The sequence below is a fragment of the Balaenoptera borealis genome (assembly GCF_965194805.1).
Source record: "Balaenoptera borealis genome assembly, chromosome: 9".
NCBI lineage: Eukaryota > Metazoa > Chordata > Mammalia > Artiodactyla > Balaenopteridae > Balaenoptera > Balaenoptera borealis.
In genome coordinates this window covers 23,148,588-23,174,844 of record NC_138873.1, presented here as the reverse complement: position 1 = coordinate 23,174,844, position 26,257 = coordinate 23,148,588, and the positions used below count along the sequence as shown (strand labels likewise).

General features: G+C 33.2%; 1 long non-coding RNA gene across 1 annotated transcript in view; it reads left to right on the top strand.

The window, feature by feature from the left end:
- The first annotated feature begins 344 nt into the window (after positions 1 to 344).
- LOC309634966 overlaps positions 345 to 26,257 on the top strand; it is a 72,198-nt gene continuing 46,285 nt past the window's right edge. The window contains exon 1 of the long non-coding RNA XR_014248537.1: positions 345 to 18,797. This is a non-coding gene — a long non-coding RNA (uncharacterized lncRNA). The remainder of the gene's footprint in view (positions 18,798 to 26,257) is intronic.

Sequence of the window (26,257 nt, the reverse complement as noted above, 5' to 3'; positions counted from 1 at the left end):
CTATTTGAAAATCTATCAATGCAGTTCAGTATGTTAATATAATAATAATAATAAAATGATATAATTCTTCAAAATATTCAGAAAAATAATTTGATACAATTTAGTAACCATTCATAAGAAATTGTTGGAAACTAGGAGTAGAGGATAACTATACTTATAAAAGAGCCTTCAGAATATATCACATGTATCTTTGAATTTTTAAAAAAGTCTGCTTTATTCACATGGTATTCCATCGCCTTACAAAGTTATTATTTTCTTTTTGTTGGGAACCATGTTATACAATTAATTTTGTATTTGTCTTTGGCACTCTACTGGGAAAATAATACACACTGATTTGATTACTATATATATATATATATATATATATATATTTACTTAAGTATGTATATACTTAAAAATCAGCTACCTAAACTCAGTTATGTTTTCTAGGACCATTGCATTAAAATTTAATTGCATTAACATTAAGGCTGAATCTTAATTTCTGATTGATATTTAAGTGTCAGTGATGTGTTTTTTAAAATATTCACTTGCTTGTCACATATTTCCCCCTCAACCCTCACCCTTTCTTCATGATAAAAAGCAATCTGCCTACGAAAAATTAGATGAACTAAGAGAATAAATATTGAAAAGACATATCAGTGAGTATTCTGTCTTGAACAATTAATTTGGTAATACTTGATCAGGATGGGCTAAGTTATACTGCAGTAAGAAAGAGCCCCCAAATCTCAATGGCTTAGAAAAAAATTGCATGTTTGTTCCACATGTCCAATGTGGGTTAAAAAGGAATTCTGCTTACTCCAGTCACTATGGAAGGGATGCTGATAGAGCCTCCACCTTAGCACATGCATCTAGTGTGACTTTGGTCAAGATAAAGGGAATATGCTGAATTGCATACCAGCTTTAAAGTTTCCAACCAGAAGTAAAATAAATCACTTCTGCTCACCTTACATTGATCAAAGTAAGATATGCGATCACAAAGAGTTTCGAGCAGACAGGGAAGTGTAATCCCACCATATGCTTGAAAGTGGGAGAGCTAGAAACAGCCATAATGAACAGAGTCTGCATTTTTAAAACCAAGTATTCAGTGCATTTTCACATCTTCCCATGCTATACAAATCTCAAGTTGTAATGACTCCTCTGAATTAATGACATCAAAAAAGTGGAATAAATAAGCATTCTCTTGATGAACTAAAACAAATTTAGCATTCTCTTGATCACCTAAAATTAATTAATTAATTAAGTAGTAAGTACGTAAGTAAAGTTAACTGCCCCTGAATTCTCACAAAAGTCTTCCATCTTAAAAGGGAATAGACACAGCAGATGCTGATATGTAACAATTCTGAAACCTATTGGGAAAATGTTTAGAATTCCTCTGCCCTAAGTACGGAGACTATTCCTTGACAATGATCCAAATTTCCTCCTTGGGAGGGATTCCCTATTTGAATTTTTCCTGAGGCTATTGTTTTATTCTCTGAAAGATTCTTTTATCCATTATTTTTTTACATTGAACATATGTAAGCCAGGCACTAGAGAATAAACTTTTATTCAGGAGTAAGCAACTTTTTAAGCCTATTTCTGCTATTTTTTTAAATAAGTCTTTAAAAATTAATTTATTTTATTTATTTTTGGCTGCTTTGGGTCTTCGTTGCTGTGTGCGAGCTTTCTCTAGTTGCGGTGAGCAGGGGCTACTCTTGTGGTGCACGGGCTTCTCAGTGTGGTGGCTTCTCTTGTTGCAGAGCATGGGCTATAGGCGGGAGGGCTTCAGTAGTTGTGGCTCATGGGCTCTAGAGTGCAGGCTCAGTAGTTGCGGCGCACGGGCTTAGTTGCTCCGTGGCATGTGGGATCTTCCCAAACCAGGGCTTGAACCCGTGTCCCCTGCATTAGCAGGTGGATTCTTAACCACTGTGGCACCAGGGAAGCCCCCTATTTTTACTTATAAGATTGGGATCCCAGGGATATTTGTATCAAAGAGTTAAAGGCTTTTCTACTTCAGGAATATATTTTATTTGACAGGACAACCTTCTTAAAAACCTACTGAGATTCTTATCCATCGGATTCCAGTCAGGTCATAGGACAAAAAAACTAAAAGTAGAACTACCATATGACCCAGCAATCCCACTACTGGGCATATACCCTGAGAAAACCATAATTCAAAAAGATACATGTACCACAATGTTCATTGCAGCACTATTTACAATAGCCAGGACATGGAAGCAACCTAAATGTCCAACGACAGATGAATGGATAAAGAAGATATGGCACATATATACAATGGAATAATACTCAGCCATAAAAAGAAATGAAATTGAGTTATTTGTAATGAGGTGGATGGACCTAGAGTCTGTCATACGGAATGAAGTAAGTCAGAAAGAGAAAAACAGATACCGGATGCTAACACACATATACGGAATCTAAAAAAAAATGGTATTGATGAACCTAGTGGCAGGGCAGGAAATAAAGATGCAGATGTAGAGAACAGACTTGAGGACACAGGGGGGGAAGGGGAAGCTGGGATGAAGTGAGAAGGTAGCATTGACATATATACACTACCAAATGTAAAATGGATGGCTAGTGGGAAGCTGCTGCATAGCACAGGGAGATCAGCTTGATGCTTTGTGATGACCTAGAGGGGTGGGTAAAGGAGGGTGGGAGGGAGGCTCAAGAGGGAGGGGATATGGGGATATATGTATACATATAGCTGATTCACTTTGTTGTACAGCAGAAACTAACAACATTGTAAAGCAATTATACTACAATAAAGATATATATAAAAAAAAGCCACAACAATAATACATGACTGGAACCAGCTTAACCCGTTCAGTAGTTTTAATGTGTCTTTGACACTGAAAATATCTTAAAATTTTAACTTTCTCTGTTTAGGATTGAAAAGCAGTTGCCTTATCTAATCCTAAAATTTCTTCAAATTGCGTCTCTCTCCACTGCTCTGTATAACTGCTAGCAACTGTCCAGTTCTTTCTTGAATTTCTCTCATATGTAATACCTTGCTTCGTGTATCAAATACCAACAAATTCTTGCTAATAATTTTATTTTCCAACCTTTTAATTAAGGAATTCAAGTTCAAAATGTACAAGAAGAGCCTTCCAAGTGATCTTAAGCTACAGTTTTACCAAATGTTTTGCCCATTGCAGAATATTGATCTCTATTTATTCAGACTTAAATAACAGATGCTTCACTCACTGCATAAGCCAATGCCACTACATATTTCAGGGTTTGTTTCTGTTTTTCTTATCTGTTTTCTGTGGTTGTTATGAAAGCAGCTCACTCTTGGTACCAAATTCTAAATTAATTATATTAGCCAAAGTTATGTTGCACTAATTAACAACTCCAAATCATAGTGGCTTCACAAAATACAGTTTATTTTTCATTCCTGCTGCATTCAGAGGGTTGTCTGCTTATTATACCTACTCAGTTCAACCTTGTACACAACTGATACAATTTCTAAGATGGTAAAAAAATTAAATGGCAAATCTCCCACTGGCTTTCAAAGCTCTGACATGGCCCTGGCACATATCCCTTTCAATTAAAACGCTCTGGCCAGGGACTTCCCTGGTGGTCCAGTGGTAAAGAATCTGCCTTACAATGCAGGGGACGCAAGTTCGATCCCTGGTCAGGGAACAAAGATAGCACATGCTGCGGGTTAACTAAGCCTGCGCACTACAACTACTGAGCTCATGCACCTCAACTACAGAGCTCACGCGCTCTGGAACCCACACGCCACAACTAGAGAAGAGAAAAACCCGCACACCACAACTAGAGAGAAGCCTGTGCACCGTCATGAAGAGCCCGCGCGCTGCAATGAAAGATCCCGCATGCCTCAGTGAAGATCCTGCGTGCCACGACTAAAGACCCGATGCAGCCAAAAATAAACAAAATAAATAAATAAATAATAAAATAAATCTAAAAACAAATAAAAAAACCCTTTGGCCAACATCAGTCACATTTTTAACCTAAGTTAAAAAGGTTAAGAATGTATCATCCTATCACATGCATAGATTTGAAAAAACAGAAATTTTGGAGAATAGTACCCCAGCTAAAAATTTTAATGCTCTCTATTGTCTTTCTCCAGTGATTTTTCACATTTATTTATACATATTTAAGTTCTTTTGACTTTTTGATCTTTACAAAAAAAAATGTTAGGAAGAGCATAGTAGCTACTGATTTACAGTATTGGAAAATTTTCTCCCACCAATTTCAAAATGTGTTCAATCACAATAATCATGTGTAGGCACGTAATAAAATTATAGACCTCTAGTCCTCTGCAAAATAGATTCTGATTTGGCAGACCTGAGATGGACAACCAATACATTATCTTTATCAAACATACCAGGTGATATTCATGATCAGATAACTCTGAGAAATATTTCTCTGCCACATAATGTGTGTAAAAATACTTAGTCTTCTGAAAAAGATTCTGCAATTTTTACCTTGTGATTTAACTTATTTTTAGAATGATTTTTGCAATTTTAGTTTTTATTATTAGACTTTATATTTTAAGCAGTTTCAGGTTTACAGAAAAATTGAGCAGAAACTACAGAGTTCCCATATACCCCTTATGCCCTTTTATTAACATCTTGCATTAGTGAAGTAATTTGTTACAACTGATAAGCCAATATTGATAAATAATCAACTAAATCCATAGATTACAATAGGGTTCAGCTTTTCTGTTGCACCTTCTATGGATTTGACAAATATATAATGACATGTTTACACCATTAGGCTATCATACAGCATTGTTTCAGTGCCGTAAAATTTCCCTGTGCTCCACCTACTCATCTCTCCCTTTCCCCTCTGGAAATCCCTGGAAACTACTGATCTTTATACTGTCCCCATAGTTCTGCCCTTTCTTGAATGTCATGTAGTTGGAATAATACAGTTTGTAGCCATTTAAGACTGGCTTTTTTCCACTTGACAGTGTGCATTTAAGGTTCCTCTATATCTTTTTGTGGCTTGGTAACTCATATCTTTTTTTATTGCTGAATAATATTCCATTACACGGTTGTACCATAATTTGTTTATTCATTCACCAATTGAAAGATATCTTGGTTGCTTCCAAGTTTTGGCAATTATGTACAAAGCAGCTATAAACACTCATTGCTGGTTTTTTTAAGCTAAGTTTTCAACTCATTTGGGTAAATACGAAGGAGTGTGATTGCTGGACCATAAGAGTATGTTTAGCTTTGTTAAAAAACTGCTAAACTGTCTTCCAAAGTAGCTGTACCATTTGGAATTACCACAAGCAATGAATGAGATTTCCTTCACTTCACATCCTCATCAGCATTTGATGTTGTCAGTGTTTTGGATTTTGGACATTCTAATATGTACGTAGTGATATGTCATTGTTTAAAGTTGCTATTCCCTAATGAAATAGGCTGTTGAGCATCTTTTCATGTGCTTATTTGCCGTCTGTATGTCTTCTTTGGTGAGGTGTCTGTTAAGGTCTTTGGCCCATATTTTATTTGGGTTGTTTGTTTTCTTATAATTTAGTTTTAAGAGTTCTTTGCAAAATTTGGATACCAATCCTTTATCAGATGTGTGTTTTTCAAGTATTTTCTCCCAGTGTGGATTGCTTTTTAGAATGATTTTCAGTTGTGTGTATGATAGGCAGAATAATGGACTCTCAAAGATGTTCATCCCTTATTCCCTGGAACCAGTAATATGTTACCTTATATGGCAGCCTTGCTGACACTTAACTTTAGTTTAGGGAGACCCATTTTGGACTTCTGACTCCAGAACTCTAAGGTAATAAATAATAAAATGTTATTGTACTAAACCACTTAGTTTATGGTAATTTGTCATGGCATAAATAAAAACCAATACAATATGGTATACTAGAATTGTAAGGTATAACGAGAAAATACTTTTGTCTTGTCAAAAAACTCAGTTCTGGGAGTTAAAGAATAGTTTGTAAACCAGATAATCTGCTGAAAATTAATTTACATGCTTAATGAATATTCATGAATCAAAGTAAACAAGTATACATAATTTTAAATAAATGGTAGGGATCAAATACAGTTTCATATGTTGTAAATGATATTGAAATAGTAGGTTATTGAAAAAAATAACATGAAACTATGAAGTATACTGCTTCAGGTTTTTTACTTTGGGGAGAAAGATTTGAAGGAATTTATTGTAAGTATCAGAGACCAGATCTTTTTCCTTACTTGCAAAACCTTAAGTGACATTTTGGCATTTTAAAAATAAGTGTGTGCTTTAAAACAGAATAGTTTAAATTTTTAATTAATTTGAACATTACTAGAACAAACAAGGAGATAAATGAGAATCAACTGTTTAAGGAATTTGTCTCCTAGTTTGCGTAAATTCACTTAAGAATTATTCTAATATAAATTTGGCACCAGATTAAGAATGTAAACTGTAGCATTTTATCCTTTGGGTAAATCAGAGATTTACCTTCGTTGTAAAGAAATATATTAAGAGCGGTTTTCTCCATATCTACAGAGCCTGGAACGTAGCAGTCATTCGAAAAATGTTTAACGAATCAGCGTGTTCTCATCTGGAGTGGTAGATCTTGGAACTGATCAGGTATTAATCTAGTCTAGAATCTTGTCACTTACGAAACCATGCCTACTCATTTGTTAATTATAGAAAATATCTCATTTACACATTTTATATTCAATTGATTTGATGCACTCCACAATGTATGCCCTGCATTTCAAGCAAAAATGGTGATGAATGTAATTTTCTTGAAATATTTTCAATAATAAATAACAAAATGTTAGTTCTCTTACAAAAAATACATGAATATTGTTGAGTATATAGAAAACATAGATAAGTGCAAATTGAATAATGTAAGTGACACATAATACCAATACACAATGTTGTGTCAAGTTAGCACCCCTCATCAAAAGCTAAATATTTTTTTAAAAAATAGATAAAAGGTTTACTAATTAGGTAATGAAACTGGGAGGATTGTGTCTTCTTCCTGTTTAATTTGTGTATAGAGAGTACTACTGCCATTGGATTTCTTTTTCTCAAATGCAATTGAGCCTAAATAAAACTGACTTACTCTCTATCATACGCATAGTGAGCTCCCTGAAGGCCACGCTATCACCCATGACATTCAGGAAGGGAGAAGTTTTGCCTAATGACCTGCAATTCTGAGCTCCCACTTCTGCTTGAATTAGTTCAATTTATGGATGATGTCTCTAACCCACATAACCTATCCTTGTTTAGCACAATGAGGTCACAAATGTGTAAATTTGTCTTCTCGATAACCTCAAAAATCAATGACGTTCACAAACAAACCTCACATAAGTTCTTTGCATGTATAGCACAATTTGTTGTAGTAATTAACTAATACAAACAAATTTAAAATTGGACATGAAAATCTCTATAATTAGATTTAATAAATTAGGTTTAATCAGTTAATAGATTAAATAGATTAGATCTCTACAATGTAAGTATTCCTCCCATAACTTCACAATAAAGAAACTCATTTACTGATGCTAACAAACACTGATCTGCTTTCTGCAAATAAAGATTAAATTAGTTATCTCTAGATTTTCATGTAATGTAATGTAATGTCAAATATTTCGTATACATTTAATCATACAGTATGTACTTTTCCGCCTTGTTTATTTAACTCAGTATAAACTTTGTGACAGGTATCTAGGTTTTGCAAGTATCAATAACTCATTCATATTGATTGATGATTAGTATTTTATTTTGTGGATATATCATGATTTGTTCATCTTTTCTCCACTTGATGGACAATGGGGTGTTTCCATTTTCAACAATTATGTGTAAAGTTTCTTTGAACAATTATGTACAAGTCTTTGTGCAGACACATGGTTTCACTTATCTTGGATAAACATTTAGGGTTGGAAATGCTGGGTCAAATAATAATTAAATATTTACCATAATGAGAAATTGCCAAACTGTTTCCAAAAGTGGTTTTCTTCTAGAAGTTTTATAGGTTTACTTTTTATGTTTTGTCTATGATCAATTTCAAGTAAATTCTGGGGTATGCTCTGTGGTCAGAGTTGAGTTTTATTTGTTATACGGATGCACAATTTTTCACTACCTTATTTTGAAAAGACTATTTCTTCTCCATTGAATTACTTGTGTACCTTTGCCAAAATCAGTTGACTGTGTCATTCTATTTCTTGAATCTTCTAAGTCCCATTGTGCCTTGGTAAGTCTACCTAGAGGCTTATAGATTTTACTAATTATTTTTTCAGACCTGGCTTTTGATTTCATTGATATAACTTACTTTTCCTATTTTCTATATCATTTATTTTTCTCAGCTTTATAATATTTATTTACTTCTGATTATTTTTATTTAATTTGCTGATTTTTTCCCTAATTTCTAAATTTGATCATTGATTTGAATAATTTTATTTAATCTTTCACTAAATTACTTTTATTAATCTTTATATTTTGAAATAATTTTCTATATACATGAAAGTTGCAAAGTTAGTGCAGAGAGTTGCCAGATACCCTTCACTAAATTTCTCCTGTTGTTAATATCTTATATGTTCATGGTACACTTGTGGAAGTTATGAAATTATGAAACCAATGTTCATATAGTACTGTTAATTAAACTTGGTTTATTTGTATAGAACTAGTTGTCCAGTAATTTTGTCTTTGTGTTCCATGATCCAATACAGCTTATCACGTTGCATTTAGCTGTGATGACTCCTTACTCTCTTCTGGTCTGTGATGGTATCTCAGTTTTCCCTAGTTTTTCATAACCTTGACAGTTTTAAAGAAACTAGTCATGTTTTTTGCAGATTGTCCCTCAGTTTGAGTTTGTGTGATGTTTTTCTCTTGATTAGACTGGGGTTGTGAGTTTTTGGAAGGAAAAGCACAGAGATGATGTGTGCTTCTCATTACATTATTTCAGAGGATACATGACATCCACATGGTGTCACAGGTGATATTAAACTTAATCACATGGTTAAGGTAGTAAATATTTACAGATTTCTGAATGAAGCTACTGCTTTTACCTTTCTACATTCTTTTGAAGTGAGTCACTAAGTTTATTCCCCTCAAGTACACACACCTTGGGAGTTGATTAAGCTCTACCTCTTGGAGGGGGACTATCTAGATATATTACTGGAAAAATTATCTAAGGAAGATTTGTGTTCTAAGGAAGATTTGTGTCTTCTCCCACATTTATTTATTCAATCATATATTTATATCAGTATAGAGTCACGTATATTTATTTTATACATTGGATTATAATCCAATATACATTATGTTTTTTTTTTTTGCTCAAATTTTTTGTTCATCTTTGGCCACTGGGAACACTTTTATGTTACCTCCTCTGTCTCCTTTCTAATCACACGTGGTTGCTGTTGTTTTTGTTGTTTGAGCACTTTGTTACTTTCTGGGGCAATATGATGCTCAAGGCTCATCTTGTATTTTCCCTGTCCCAGTCCTAGAATGTGCAATTTTTTCCAAGTTGTGCTAGTTCCTTTTATTGGAGAGTGTAATTTGGAAACCAAGATCTGGGCACTGGTGTCCTTGTGGCTACTGGGAGGCCTGGCTTCTAGGACCTCTCTGTGGTCAGAGAATATACATGTGTAATAATCTACATATACACAGACATCTATAATTGTTTTAGTATATAATTATCTCTATATGCATACTAAGCTAAACATAAATTCATTAGAGGTCTCTAACTCTAATGAAGTACCTTGAGGTTTACTCTAGTCTTCCTTTCATGCCTATTTGTAACTTCCCTTTCTGAAAGTGAGAAACCTGTTTCCCAACATACATTATCCATTTACTTATTTGTTCAACCTCAATATACATGTACATGGTTTCAGATTGTTAACCCATACCTCCATAAAATACAAATTTACGAAGTAGGGTACAGTGTTTACGTATGAATCCTTTTATCTTTAGCTTCACAGTTTCCTGTCAAACACTGTTTTCCAAAGGTACATAGGTAAAATCCTTTTTGGGTTCTTTTGTTTGTTTGTTTCCTTCAGTATGGTCGTATAAAACATCTATAGTACAGTTAGATTCAGTTGTTGTCCTCTGTATATCATCCCGGTATCCCCCTACATCCTGGTTGACTTTTTTTCAATTATATTTTAACTTTCTAAATGTTAAGTTAATGATTGTGGATTGTCTAAGAGTATGCTAATTTCAAACATGCATTCACTCATACATTTATTCAAAACTTTATTGACATGCTAGAACATAAATTCTAGCAGGAAGACTTAGGATATAAATGTAAAAAATAAAAAAAACAAAAATGAGATGACAGGGAGTGTTAACTTTAGGAAGAAAATAAAAATATAGCAGCGTATGTAGAAAGAGCGACCTGTCAGCAATGCTTTTTGATAGGCTTATTAGGGAAAACCATTCTAGTAAGGTAAAAATTTAATAGGGGTGTAAGTAAGTAATGGTGTGGGTTATACAGATTTCTCCTAGAGACGGCTTCTATGCAGAGTGAACAGTAAGTGAGTGACTCTAAAATTGTAGCTAGCTTGTAGGTATATTCCAGAAAAGAGAAAGGAGGCAAGGTCATATTGGAGCCTGTGAACTGAGAATAGAAACAGATGTAAGGTCAGGGAATTAGTAGGATGGTTAAATCTCTTAAATACTAGTAAATATTTACAAAAACTTTGGATTTTATTTGTCTAGGTTAAATGGAGCTATTGAATGGTATTCAAAGAAGAATGCTGGTGTGAAGGTCAAGTGAAGGATGTACCTCAAGGAGGAGTGAGGGGTCAATTTTGTAGTATTGTAAGACCAGTAAGATGTGGAGTAGGATATGAAAAGAGCAATGTCAATTAAGTCTTGAGATAAAAGCCTTAAAGAATTATGGTCAAAGGATGCTCCAAAAATCAGAAGTGGAGGCCGAAAATATGGAAAATACTTTCAAAGAGTTTTTTGTTCTAATATGAAACAGAGGAACAGAATGGTCACTGGAGGGAAGTGTGAACACAAGGGCATATTTATTTTAGGATGGGAGATATTATCCTTGGGTTCTATGGTGATGGAAATAATTCAGTAGAAAGCAAAAAATGTTGGTTTGTGGGAGAGAAGGAATAACTTCAGAAGTGAGTAATCAGGAAAGGATAGAATCATGTGTACAAATGGAGGAGTTCACCTTAACTTACTTAAAGAAAAGAGGATAAGAAGTGTGTATGGATATAGATGGACATTTTTCGATATAATGAAGTGTGGGAGTGGGTGGTAGAAGAATGTAGAAGGTAGAGGAATATAGAAGAATTTCCTAGTGAAATGAGAAGAAAGATTATCAGTTGATGCTCATAAGAATAGACATGGAGCTGGAGGTTTGAGGAAAAAGAGAATAAATGACAGTCATCAATGGGAGTGGCTAGTTGGTTAACAAGGGAACCACAGTGTGTTTGTCAGCACCATGGATCTGCTTAATACTTGTGGTCATAATTGAACATGAAACAAATCACCATGAGTTGTAATCTTCTCTAGCCATGTTCAACATCTGGGCTGCTGGTGTGGTGTATGCAGAGTTCAATTTAAATAAGGTCTATTTTATTGGGCATATGTGACAAAGAGAAGGGGGTATAAGCAATTGATGGTATATGTAAGGTGTGATTTGCTAAACTATAATATAAGGCAATAGAATATAGGTAGGAAGTAAGGCTATTAGTGGATGAGGCTAGAAATAAAATGTTATTAAGTCAAACAATCAGAAGTCTTAGATGTGTGGGGAAAATATTGAGTTGGATAACTGGAATAAACAGGTCGGAATTTTAAGATGTTGTGGTCAGGCACTGAATTTAAGATTGTAGCACGATTGCAGGTCTACAATATGACCCTCAGAATAGTGACTAAAAAGGGATGGAAAATGGGATCATTTGAGGTAGGGAAATCAAACTATAAATAGGATCTTTTACATCAGTATTAAATCCCTAAGAATTGTGACAAATAGTGATGGAGAGAAATAAAATAGTTTCTAGAATCTTTAAGGTGTGAGAGATTGTGAACTGGGTGTTTGGTTTTTAAAATTCCAAAAGAACAAGTAATAAACAGTATAGTTTAGTATCATGAGGTTATGAAGTGTTTGGTTTTTGTTGGTGGTGGATTTTGTTTGTTTGTTTCTTTTGGAGAATTGTGGAGGAAGAGAAAGGGGTGACTTAAAGTAGCAATGAAAAGAGCAGGGAGCACAATTATCCTGTTTCAGAAGCCATGGTACTGGAAGTATGGGAGGAAAATAGCTTGAAAGTACTGTAGTTAAAGGAGTGTCCTCATGGGTTAGCCAGGTTTCAGTTAAAGCCATGAGGTGAAATCAGGCCTACCCTTAACTTTATAATTAGCAGGAAAATACTGCAGCTGGGATCCTTCATATCATATATCTAAATATTTTTAATGTTTAAATCAAGCTCATAAACTATAAATAAATTATATTCTAAGCTCTTACCTTTACAAATATATTTTCATTATGACAAAATGTGTAAAATGTGTTAAAATGACTAAAAGTTGATAAAATATCAAAGATGATAAAATATAATTATTCTCTGTGAATGTGTTCAGTTGATGGGACATATTTGCATGAGTAATGAAATAAATATATCTGTCTTTCTTATATTATTGTACATTTATTTCATTAAATTTATTTTCCTCATTCAAGCAAATTATTATTTATGCTGTTCTAATCAAATTTTCATATAAGTTCTGTGGCTGTTAACAAAAGTGATTGAAATAATATATTCTACTGAGTGAATTGTGTCCTCCTTAAAATTCATATGTTGAAGCCCTAACCTCCAACGACTGTATTTGAAGATGAATCTTTTAGGAGGTTATTAAGGTTAAATGAGGTCTAAAAAAAGGTGTCCTAGTCTGATATAATTGGTGGTCTTATATGAAGAGACCTCACTCCCTCCCTCCCTGAGCATTCACTGAGCAAAGAACATTTGAGGAAACAGCTAGAAGGCGGCTTGTCTGCAAACCAGGAAGAGAGATCTCACCAGAACCCGACCACACTGGCACCCTGATATTGAACCTCCAACCTTCTGAACTATGAGAAAATAAATTTCTGTTGTTTACACCACCCATTCTATGGCATTTTGTTATAGCTGTCCAAGCAGACTAAGGCAATATACTTTTACAAGAATGTAAACTATGACAATGTAAAACTTTGAAAATACATTTCATGTGTCTTCAAAAGAACTATTTTTTAAACTATTAAAAATTACCCATTAAGACTGAAGAAAAAACAAATAAGGAATCAAGATTATAAATCAAAATCATTTCATAAAAAGTTTTTTAATTTAAAAATATTTTATTCCAAATGTGTCAAATCCATTTGTAAAATATAACATTTCTAGCAGGTAATACTCATCTAGTTGCCAAAAGAAAGAATCAGAATCATGCTTTACAGGATGATTCATCTAGGTTCCTGTATATAAATCTTATATATAATATGAAATACTTAATATTGTAAAAGAATTCTTATCTATTAATTATTGGAAATCATTTACTAATTTGCAAATAACTTATTAATTTGTGACTACCTCTATAACCACAACTGAAACAAGAATAGAATAGGAAAATGGATGTTCAGCACTACTTGGAAACGATACTTCCTTATACAAGAATCTACTGCAATCTTGCTGAGTAGAGGATTCGAAAGTTAATTAATCTTTTTTCTTACATAAGCATTTCTGCTGTTCAAAATTCTCCCTGCACTTCATGTCAGCATCCATATTCAAGATTCCTGGAGGCACCATCCACAAAACTTCATAGCATTTAGATGAAGTTGCAATTTGTTTCCACGACATAGGGCAAGAAATATGAAGAAGACTTTCCCTGGAGCCTGATCCATGTTGTTCAAGAGGAAGAATGTTTAGAGTTACAGGACACACTGTGACAGTTCCCAGCTCCAGAAATTGCCCACGGTTCTTCCATAAACATCTATGCATGAGTGTGGGTTTGTGAGATGTGGGTTCTTCATAAGCAGTACTGCTGATGTGAAGGGTCGTTCTTTATTTCTTAGTATGAGATGTCAGATTTTAAAATATAGGAAGCCATTGAATTCAGCGGACTATTTCCAATTCAACCAATGGATATTTGAAGTATTGGGAAGGGTGATGTTAACAGGAGTCCTGAATGCACTGAAAGTCCACTTGCAGTTCCTCAATGTCAGCTTAGAGAACAGAGGAAGGATCTGGGAGCAGGTAGATATGTGGACTCACCAATGAAAGTGTGAAAACTTGAGAAAGATCATTACCCAGAATATTCAAAATTCCATGGGTCACATTAACTTCCATTTGATGACTGCACTTGTCTTCTCTTTTAAATAGTTTAACTAAATTTTATTTTACATTTTATTATATTACTTTGCACTTCTAGAACAATGGTAAATGCTAGTTTCAGTATTGTACACTCTAATTTCTAAAAGAATAATGATAATATTACAGTATTGAGCCTATATTTTCTACGAAAGTAAGCAGTTTCATCAAGATAATGATAATGATGTGGTTGTTGTCATCATTATTGTTGCTGCTGCTGCTGTGGCTATTCTGACCTAGGTGGGTTGCCCCTCTAGACTTCAATCACAATCATCTTTCCTAAGATAATCACAAATTTGTTCAAATATCTAATTTTCTTCTATGTAAGTGATGTGAATTAGGGGACACCGACTCTATCCAAACAGAAGAGAAGCTATTTTAGACTACAGTTGGAAACTCTAGAAGGTGATGCCCTACTGGACATAAATAACGATGCATCTTCTTCCAGCAGCTGTCAGTAATCATGGTACCATGATGAAAGACAGCCTACCAACAAGGAGTGCAGGTCATGAAAAACTCAGAGAAATGAAGCTTCCATATTAATTTAATTATGCAATTAATCTGCGTATCTGAGCTTTCAGTTATATAAGACAATAAAGTTCCATAATTTGTGCTGGTTTTTCTCTTACTTGCATATGAAAGCAAGCCAGCTGATAAATATATGAAAGAAATATCCTTCTATTCTAAAACTACATGGATGTCATTCAATAGAATAGTTAAAGAAGTTCTGAAAAATCCATAATGTATCATATGTTATTAAGAATGAGCAAAAATAATTAAGGTAGGGTCATATATATTATTGGAGAAATGCCCTGGACACAAAAAAAGATCTTTACTTTTAAAATCTAAAAGAAATTACTAGTTCTTTTACTAAACAATTGAATTTAGTTTTCAAATTTTATTTAGGCTTTTCTCATTTGTGTTAATAAAATAAAATTGGTCTATAAATTTTTAAGATTTTTTTATTACACAATCTGTCTTTTTTGTTGTTGTTAACAGCTATTTTGGCTACATAAAATGAATAGGCAAACTTATATAATTTTACCATAATCTGGAATAAGCGTAATTCGCAATTTAAATAAAATTGGTAGTACATGTCCCCTTAGAATTTGAAAGAACTTTATTTAAAACCATAGTGCTTTGAAAATTTTTATTTGGAGAAAAAAACTGATAACATTTAAAAGTTTTGCTAAGTAAAACCCCTCTAATGCCTTATTCTCTTCATGATCGGTTGGTTAGGATAGAGTTATTGAGCCTCTATTTCACAGCATTCTGGATCTCAACAAAAATTGGCAATAAACTATCAGGTTGATTTATTTTACTGTTTGACTTCTAAAATTTATTATTTTAATTTTTTAATTGAATAAATCTAAAAGATATTTTCTTTTATAATAAGAATCAGAAATATTTGGGTACAATTTTGGTGTCAAAATGCTTTCTTCGTTCCCATTCCAAAACATACTAAAGTTTTTGATATATGACTACTCTGTGGAAAAAAAAAAAAATTATTTGAGGGTTTTAAATGTTAATTTTTTAAATATCTTAAGGAAATTATATGTTTTTTCTCTTACTTAATTCTATTTAATATCACAAGGGCAGTTAGGTTTAAATATAGATCGTGCGTTTCCTCAGTTAAAAGGAAACATATATTTACTATTGTTCAATTAGAAAAAGCAATAAACACCTGCCTAATTATGTTACACTGTTTTTTATTTTTAGATTTTTCAAAATAGAGCATGTCCATAAGGACTTCTACCTACCAAGGAACACAGAATTATTTTGAAAACTCTGTTAAGAATTGATTGAAATGTGACTTAACCTAAGGAATTCCATTCAACCATAAATAAACCAAAGAAAGGAAATGGATATTTGTTTCTTTTCAAGTCTAAAAATTAAGCTTTGGTCTACAATTAAATTAATGTCCTCTGAGAACATCTTCTTTTAACTTCCTAAAAATTATTTCTGAGGAATAGATTCTGTAGCACCAAAGTTCATTGTTCTTATAATGACAGAAAAAAAGAATAGTTTTTATTGCCTTCATTGGATACAATTTTATCAAATATCCCTTATACCTGGATTTGAGAGAGAATGCAAATTATTTGTGCATATTTGTAATTCAGAACTACATCAAAATATTAAAAATATTCATCCTTTTACTCAATTGAAGTTTAATACAATTGCAAGTCAGAACAATAGAAGCAGCATGACACCAGGAAGGGGAAAGGAAGTAATTGGCACTCTGTACAGCACAAGCTGGTCTTAGTAAGATGGAATAGGTGAGACAGTACAATTACAGTATGCTACCAAATATGTAATTCATTCATTCATTCATCTCCTTTCATCTATTTCATAATTCAACATTTACATAATGAGTATGTACTAGGTGGTGGTCATTGTAATCGCTATCATGTACGTAATGATAAGCCAGAAAAAAAGACAAAAAGACATAGTGCTCTCATGGAAATTATATATTAGAAATGTCCAACACTTAACAAAAATTCTCCAAATAAATGTGAAATGTACAAGTGTTATGTGTGTTGTAAAAGAGAGCAATATTATGCTTTGAGAGCTTGTAGTACAGTTTATTTAATCTTGTTGGAAGAACAGAGGAGTATTCCTGAGGAATTAAATTATTAATTCCTAACAATATATGTAATGTTTAATATATATCAGAAATTCGTATAGTTCTTAGGATGAATTATCTTATGTTGCCCTTACAACAACTATATGAGCTATATATTTTTTTTAATTTTTTTAATATACAATTTTAAATGCTGTCATTGTCCTGAAGATAAATGGTTCATAAATGAATTATATGTGGCCTCAAAGGGAGGGAGGGAGGCTTAAACACACACAAACAAAAACATCTTGCCCTACCACAAATTTTTCTGACTTAAAGTAATTGAGCTATATACTTTTAATATCTTCCTTTTACCTGTGAAGACCTAAGGCTCAGACAGATTAAATAACTTTCTGAAAGTTACACAACTGGTGAATGATAGAGCCAGGAGTAAGATCCATGAAGTCTAGTGCCAGAGACTACAATTTTAACTCCTGTAATGTACTCCACTGAGAACCTAACTATTGATATAATGTCAAGAGGCAGAGTTTATTAGACAAGCCTCATCATGTAGATCAAGCAACAGTCATCAAGGGAACAGTTAAGATAGTTCAGGAAAGAAGAATAATTATAATAATTATAACTCAAGTATGCAGCAACCTCATGATTTAGGAAAGGCAGCGTAAAAAGAAAATGTATATAACTAGTCTTGAATCTACTTGATGAAAACAATCAGTAGTTTACTTATATCAGTTTGCATAGGAATCCACATAAACTCAATTCACAGAATGAAGATCAATCATATAATAGAAAGCCCTAGTCTATGACAGAATACTCTCCGTCTGCTCCTAACCTTAGCACTTAAAGCTGAATGACCTTAAGTGGGTCATTTGTCTTAAAATTTTAATTTCTTTAACTGTGTAACAGGAATTGAACCACCTTTTTTCAAGTCATAAGTACACAGTCTTTCCCCACATCATTCTGAAATTGAATTTTTTAAGTTAACACGTGCACATATATTTGCTTCTATTTTGTGAATATCTATTGTTAAATCAATTCTAAATCTTAAAAAGTAATGTTTTAATTTATTTCTTCAACAAATATTTATAAATCCCTATTAAAGACACTAGACAGATGCAATGAACAAAATAGAGAAGGGCACAATTTGGGAGCTTACTTTTTAGAGTAGGTAACAAATTAGCAAAATTGTATATAAATATTATTTAACTTAAAAATTGAATATGAAACTTACAGAAGCAATTATCAAATGGATAACTCTGATGTGGGTAAAAATAAAACACCTCTTTCAAATATATCAATGGGAAGTGTGCCTTTATAGAGGAATACATAAATATTCTTAATAGAAATATAAATCATGGGATAAATACTTTGCTAAAGTGCTTCAACTTCTGAAAGCCACACAGTGAAGAAAAACTGTGCATTTTAACAAATTCCTATATTTTACACAATTTTTGCTGAATATTTATCATATTTATATGTAACTGTAGTACAGCTTCTACAGAAGCAAAGCTAATTGATATTATAAATCCTATTTAAAAGTTTGCTTTTCCTTAAGCAAAACAACTCCAATATCTTTTGTGCAAACTCATTTTTTTCACTCATTGGATTTAAGAGACACATTTGCACTTCTAGTACTTCCTATTTTTTTTCTTCACTGCAAATATATCACCTCATTCTATTAAAAGAAATGCAAATCAAAACTACAATGAGGTACCACCTCACACCAGTCAGAATGGCCATCATCAGAAAACGTACAAACAATAAATGCTGGAGAGGGTGTGGAGAAAAGGGAACCCTCTTGCGCTGTTGGTGGGAATGTAAATTGATACAGCCACTATGGAGAACAGTATGGAGGTTCCTTAAAAAACTAAAAATAGAACTACCATATGACTCAGCAATCCCACTACTGGGCATATACCCTGAGACAACATAATTCAAAAAGAGTCATGTACTACAATGTTCATTGCAGCTCTATTTACAATAGCCAGGACATGGAAGCAACCTAAGTGTCCATCAACAGATGAATGGATAAAGAAGATGTGGCACATATATACAATGGAATATTACTCAGCCATAAAAAGAAACGAAATTGAGTTATTTGTAGTGAGGTGGATGGACCTAGAGTCTGTCATACAGAGGGAAGTAAGTCAGAAAGAGAAAAACAAATACCATATGCTAACACATGTATATGGAATCTAAAAAAAAAAAAAAAAAAGTTCTAAAGAACCTAGGGGCAGGACAGGAATAAAGATGCAGACGTAGAGAATGGACTTGAGGACATGGGGAGGGGGAAGGGTAAGCTGGGACGAAGTGAGAGAGTGGCATGGACATATATACACTACCAAATGTAAAATAGATAGCTAGTGGGAAGCAGCCGCATAGCACAGGGAGATCAGCTCGGTGCTTTGTGACCACCAAAAGGGAGTGTGGGAGGGAGACACAAGAGGGAGGAGATATGGGAATATATGTGTATGTATAGCTGATTCACTTTGTTATAAAGCAGAAACTAACACACCATTGTAAAGCAATTATACTCCAATAAAGATGTTAAAACAAAAAGATCAAAATTTATTATCAATTGAACAAAACACCCAAGACCTCAGTAATCTCTAATAAATGCAACACTTTCCAGCAATTATACAGTATTTCTAGTAACCCCTCATTACAAAAAGATGTTTTACAAATTCTCTTTACTTCTCAAATTTTCCTTTATTCATTTTTAGAAGTCCTTGTCCTGTTTTTCACTGAAAAAGTCAACTATTCTTCAGGTATCAGCTTAAATCTTAACTCTTAAGAATCCACACAGATTTTTCTCTTTTATAGTACACTAATGTTTTCCCTCATCCATGTATGACATTTTGTAAGTATCATTTATTTGAGTTTTCAATTGTTCAATATACACTTTCCCTACCAATTGTATGCTCATGATCTCAATGACCATGTGTGTTTTGTCCACACTTATCTATCCAGGGTCTATCACAGTTCCTCATACAGGGTATAAAAGATGTCTTCCATAAATAAATGAGCATTGGGTGTCATGATAGTGGTAAAAGCCCTACCCTTCATTTGTTACTTTCTTTTGCATAGGAAATACCTCAGAATTATTTATCACCTACCTAAGTTCCAATATTTATCCTTATTTGTGCAATTGCTTAGTTCTTCCAATTGCAAAAGACAAAGATGCTGTGTTTAATAGAATAATCTGTTACAACTCTATTTCCTCCAACAGTCTCATGGTGCAAATACAAAAACACAATAGAGATTGAAAACCAATTTTTATCTTCCTAATCTACAGTTTTCCTGTCCTTATGAATGAATTTTAGTGCCCAAAATTTAGACAAATATGTCTACTGAGATTTTGCTTCTTCCAATTTTACTTTATCTAATTTTATGGGCTCAAGAGACTTCACTGTGCTTAATTAATTTCAATGGTCAAATTTCTAATCTTTCCAGTTTCCCTAAATAGGTCTTTAAGGGAATAAATTTAATAAGCATCAGATAATTTTTTCTTTCTTCCAATCTATCCTCCTATGCCTACAAAAAAAGATGCAGTAAATGTTAGGAAAAAATAACATGAGTCCTGACCCAGGATATTACTCATAATGTCTGATGAACTCACATGCAATTTAATAATTATTCTATTTTATTGTGTCTAAGCTTGGGTTACCACCCCCCCCCCCAGGGGAAAAAGAAAAAAAAAGGTCTGTAACAAGGGAACTGGAGTCAGAGAACTGGAAACAGGGAGGTACACAAGGAAGAAAAGTTAATCCAAGAGTATTTTTTGAACTAGTTACCACTCTGATCCACAAAGGCTTCATCCTTCTATAGACACTACATAGAATACACTAGAATAGAAAGAATAGAATAGAATAGAAAGGAATAGAATAGAATAGAATAGAATAGAATAGAATAGAATAGAATAGAATAATAGAATAGAATGAAGCAATCAGATAGAATACACTTGAGAAGTTTCTTCCTGAAACATGGAAGATGGGAATTTTATATCCATCATACCCTGACCCTTACTGGTTAAGTGTGGGTGAGGCTGTGCCCCCACATTTTACCAAATGTAAAATAGATAGCTAGTGGGAAGCAGCTGCATAGCACAGTGAGATCAGCTCGGTGTTTTGTGTCCACCTAGAGGGGTGGGATAGGGAAGGTTGGAGGGAGATGCAAGAGGGAGGAGATATGGGGATATATGTATACATATAGCTGTTTCACTTTGTTACACAGCAGAAACTAACATACCATTGTAAACCGATTATACTGCAATAAAGATGTTTAAAAAAAAAAGAGGGAGAGTGAATAGAAAGAAAAGAGAAGAATTCCATGGACTCAACTCTTGGAAATTTCAATATTAAGATACTAGGGGAATGAAGTAGGACCAATCAGTAAGATATATAGAGTGGCCAGCGAAAGCCAAGAGAAAGTGATAACTGGAAGCTAAGTGGTGACAGTTTTCTGAACAAGAAGTAGTGAACAACATCCTTTATTGCTTTAGAAAGCAACTAATCACACCATCAAAGTAAAGTTGATGAATTCGTTTCAGGGCCTTGTTTTAAAGCAGTAGACATTTCAAGGATTTTTAGGTTTTCCAAGCCACTATGTTATTCTTCAGGATGTTTCTAATAAGGGAGAAGGGCATCATAATGTCTTTATAATAATTTTAAGATGGAGAAATGTTATTCCCTGGTTTAATATATCATTATATGTCCGTGGAGATTTTAAAGTAAAATTAACATATCCATATGGAAAGTTATCAAAAAATCATTGCAATCATTGTGAAAAGGATACTGGACAAAATACACAATACAATATTAAACTAGAAGCACAAGCATATTACAAAATATTGTGGTTTTTTTGAACTGAAGTTTATGGTGAACCAAAATTACTATTTTACTATTATCAATATTACTACCTGTTTCTTACTTGGATTCAGTAGCTTATATAAGCATTAGTGTATTATTTTAAGACAATACCCTTAAAATGTGGTTTTGCCTCTTAGTACATGTTTTATATTGGAACATCTAATTTAGAGGACAATCTTTTAGTATAAATTAAAATAAATATATGGATTCCATCATTTGGAATATACCCTGGGTAGGTACAATTATAAAATAGAGAAGTGTATATACTGACATTCACTTAACACCATTCACATTATCAAGAAAGTGGAAACACCCTAAATGTCCAGAGACTAGAAATTAACAATGAAAATGATGGTTATATCCATACTTTGTAGTAGTATATAAAAAGGATAAGCTACCTAGATAAATTAGTAGATTACTAAGATGCAAATTAGTGGGGAAAATGTCCATTATGTTACAATTTACGTTAAATATTTTTTCTTCAGGTTCATATAACCTTGTGTGTATTTTGGTAAAGATATGCAGACTATTGATGGATTATTGGTCTTTGAAAAGAAGACTGGGATGTTAATAGTCCATTTTGAGTGAGATTTTGAATGATTTTGATTGAGCATATGTTCATGCATTGCTAATATGGTCAAACATTTAAAAAAATAATGTGTATTATCATATTCTGTATTTTAAGGAATGAGCAAAACTGAGCAATTTACTTATGATTTTGTCTTTATAAACATGTAACATAGAGTTTATTTCTCTACCAGATGATCCTTTAATCAGATCTCACTTCATTGCTATTATTAATTAAAGATTCTGTTGTTTATTGTAAATATAATTATAGATATAGTAGATTCATTAATCTATTAAACTCAGTTACTGTCAAAAAAAAAGAATTGATATAAATTAACAATAGACTTTCAGGCAAATTAAAAGGGTAACAGCTATATTAAAAATGGTTTCTTTGGCATGATTAAAATTTATTCATGTATTTTGGACATAGATTAGCCCTCCCTTTCAATAAAATAAATATTTGGCATTTGGACCACAGGGAGATTCTGATTTTGTTTCATTAGGCTTCATATGTTTATCCTAAAAATCTCAAGTGCTTATGAAGGGAACGCCTGGAGCTTGACTGGGATTGTCAACTCAGTCAACCAGATCATCACAGCTGACACCCAGCTAGTGCTGGCTGTGTCAGACACTCCTTCTAGGAGGTTTACATGTACTAACTCATTTGACCCTCATAAGAACCATGTGAAGCAGTTATCAATGAGAAAATTGAAGAATAAAAATGTGCCCAATGTCACATAGCTAATAAGTGGTAGATCCAGGATGTGAAGCAAGCTAATCTGGTTCTCAAATCCAGTTAACAATGACTCACACAGAAAAGTAGATTTCTACATCAACTGTGAACAAAGTCACTTATTTTTCAGGAACAACTAAAATATTCCCTAGAAAATTTTTAATTTTTGCTCAAGCATTTGCCTAATTAAGCAATTTGATAGCAGCTAAAACCTAATAAAAACTTCAGCTCAGATGTATGGACAATCACAGGAGCCACTGATATTTTAAAAACACATTTGTAACATTGAAAGACACGATTTCTTTCCTTTACTTGTTATTTATCATTACATATTTTGCATATTGGAACATGGTCCCATGGAGATGACTCTTTTAGAACAGTGGTCCCCAAACTTTATGGCACCAGGGACGGGTTTCATGGAAGACAATTTTTCCACAGACCTGTGGGGAGGACCGCGGGGAGCGGGGGATGGTTCAGGTGGTAATGAGAGAGATGGGGAGCAATGGGGAGTGGCAGATGAAGCTTTGCTCCCTCGCTGCTCACCTCCTGCTGTGCAGCCCAGTTACTAACAGGCTGCAGACCAGTAGTGGTCCACTGTCCAGGGGTTGTGGACCCCTGTTTTAGAAGATAAATAAATTTAGCTCAGATGAATTAAAAAATTAGTTCAGTAATGAACATCCCATTAATATATTAAAAATATCAAATGGACCATAGATTCATAAAGGGTTAATCAGAAAGGACTTGGATTAGTGTTTTCGTCTTTTCAAGATATATGCCCGGGAGTGAGATTGCTGGATCATATATTAGCTGCTCTATTTTTAGTTTTTTAAGGAACCTCTATACTGTTTCCATAGTGGTTGCACCAGTTTACTTGCTCACCAACAGTGTACGAGGGTTCCCTTTTTTCCACACCCTCTCCAGCATTTATTATTCGTAGACTTTTTGATGATAGCCATTCTGACTGGTGCGAAGTGATACTTCATTGTGGTTTTGATTTGCATTTCTCTAATAATTAGCGATGTTGAGTATCTTTTCATGTTCCTGCTGGCCATCTGTATGTCTTCTTTGGAGAAATGTCTATTTAGCTCTTCTGTCCATATTTTGATTGGGTTTTTTTTTTTTTTTTGATATAGAGTTGTATGAACTGTTTGTATATTTTGTTGGTTTTTACTTTTGTTTACAGTTTCCTTTGTTGTGCAAAAGCTTTTAAATTTGATTAGATCCCATTTGTTTATTTTTGCTTTTATTTATTTATTTATTTTTGCCTTGAGAGGCTAACCTAAGAAAACATTGTTATAATTTATGTCAGAGAATTTTTTGCCTACGTTCTCTTCTAGAAGTTTTATGGTGTCATTTAGACTTCATTTTTGTGTATAGTGTGAGGGAATGTTCTAACTTCATTTACATGAGGCTGTCCAGTTTTCCCAACACCACTTGCTGAAGAGACTGCCTTTTCTTCATTGTATATTCTTTCCAGCTTTGTCAGAGATTAAATGACCTTAGGTGTGCAGATTTATTTTGGGGGTCTCTATTCTGTTCCATTGATCTGTGTCTGTTTTGTAACAATACCTAGCTGTTTTGATTACTGTAGCTTTGTAGTATTTTCTGAAGTCTGGGAGGATTATGCCTCCAGCTTTGTTATTTTTCCTCAGGATTGCTTTGGCAATTCTGGGTCATTTGTGGTTCCATATAAATTTTAGGATTATTTGTTCTAGTTCTGTGAAAACTTTCATGGGTAATTTGATAGGGATTGCATTAAAACTAGATTGCTTTGGGTAGTATGGCCATTTTAACAATATTAATTCTTCCAACTAAGAGCATGGGATATCTTTCCATTTCTTTGAATCATCTTCAGTTTCCTTTATCAATGTTTTATAGTTTTCAGCGTATAGGTCTTTCACTCCTTGGCTAGGTTTATTCCTTGGTATTTTATTTTTTATGTGATTTTAAATGGGATTTTTAAAATATTTTCTCTTTCTGATATTTCATTGCTAGTGTAAAGAAATGCAACAGATTTCTTTATATTAATCTTGTATCCTGCTACCTTGCTGAATTCATTTATTAGCTCTGATAGTTTTTGTGTGGAGTCTAATTTGAAAAGACACATGTATCCTTATGTTCATAGCAGCACTATTTACGATAGCACAGACATGGAAGCAACCAAAGTGTCCATTAATAGATGAATGGATAAAGATGTGGTATGTATATACAATAGAATATTACTTGGTCATAATAAAAGAATGAAATATTGCCATTTGCGGCAACATGGATAGACCTAGAGATTATCATACTGAGTGAAGTAAGCCAGACTAAAAAAGACAAACATTATATGATATCAGTTATATGTGGAATCTAAAAAATAATAGAAATGAACTTATTTACAAAACAGAAACAGACTCACAGGCATAGAAAACAAACTTATGGGTACCAACGGGGAAACGGGGGATAAATTAAGAGTATGAGATTAATGGATACACACCACTATATATAAAATAGATAAACAACCAGGATTTACTGTATAGCACAGGAAACTATAGTCAATATCTTGTAATAACCTATAATGGAAAAGAAACTGAAAAAGAATATATATATATATATATATATATATACACATATACATATATATATATATATATATAAACTGAATCACTTTTCTGTGCACCTGAAACTAACGCAATATTGTAAATCAACAATACTTCAATTAAAAAAAAACAAAAAAGAAAGAACTTGAGCCTGATTTCCTTAGGTGACTTAGAGATTCTGCCTATGTGAGAAGTAGAGAAGCAGAAGTTGCAAATGCCCTTTAAATTTACACAAGCTAACAAGATTGCTACATTTGAAAATAGTAACATAGAACAAAAATGATTCTTCTGAAACACCTTCACAATTAGGGCAGGATAATACTCCAACACTTTTCAAAACAGTTCAAAAGGAATGTATTGTTACATTATTTTTTTCCTCAAAATAAGTTTAAAATTAGTCCATGTATATGTGTTAGCATACGGCATTTGTTTTTCTCTTTCTGACTTACTTAACTCTGTAAAGATTATTGAAATTTTCCTTTACAACGTGATAGGAATAAGCAGCAGTAGAATAGACAGCTAACTTAAATTTTGCCAAGCCAGTCTCTCTCAGTATTTAAATTTAACTCCACTGACAACTTCAATGAATAGTTTAAAATATAATTATGGGTTCAGTGACTATTTTTCAATAAATTAATTTGAGAACTATATTC